Here is a 536-nt window from a genome sequence, read left to right as displayed (position 1 = left end):
AAATAATCCTCAGTAAATGGGTGGTTCTCAGTGGTATATACCACACATGGGGCAATCAGTCGTCCCCCCCGCCCCCGCCCAAACATCAAGTCAGTGACTCAGATGAAAGATTAGGGGGCACACTAATCAAACTTGCAGATTACACAAAACTGGGAGTAGTCAATAAAAACTGAGAAGTCCTAAAATGACTCAAAAAGATATTCTGAAGCTAGACCAATGGGCTAAATCCAAAAAAGATTATATTGATGGAGAGAAATACAAAGTTCTGCTTTCATGTTCAAAACCAGCCGCACAAGTACGGAATGGGAAGAAAACATTCAGATCAGTATGAGTCAGACCATGACCAGTATGAGTGCCTATTTATAAAAGTACAATACTCCTATCAGGGAAAGTGATTGTTTCAATGAATTTTGTACTACCAAACTACACGAACACTGAAATTCAGCCTGGAAAAGGAAATGGAAATCACAACATATGAGATATAGATACAGCTAGGGAAAAAAACAAAATATTTAGCTTAGAAAAAAGAAGAAAAT

The sequence above is a fragment of the Galeopterus variegatus genome, unplaced genomic scaffold, assembly GCF_000696425.1.
Source record: "Galeopterus variegatus unplaced genomic scaffold, G_variegatus-3.0.2 Scaffold18177, whole genome shotgun sequence".
NCBI classification, from domain to species: Eukaryota; Metazoa; Chordata; class Mammalia; order Dermoptera; family Cynocephalidae; genus Galeopterus; species Galeopterus variegatus.
This window is presented reverse-complemented; position numbering follows the sequence as displayed.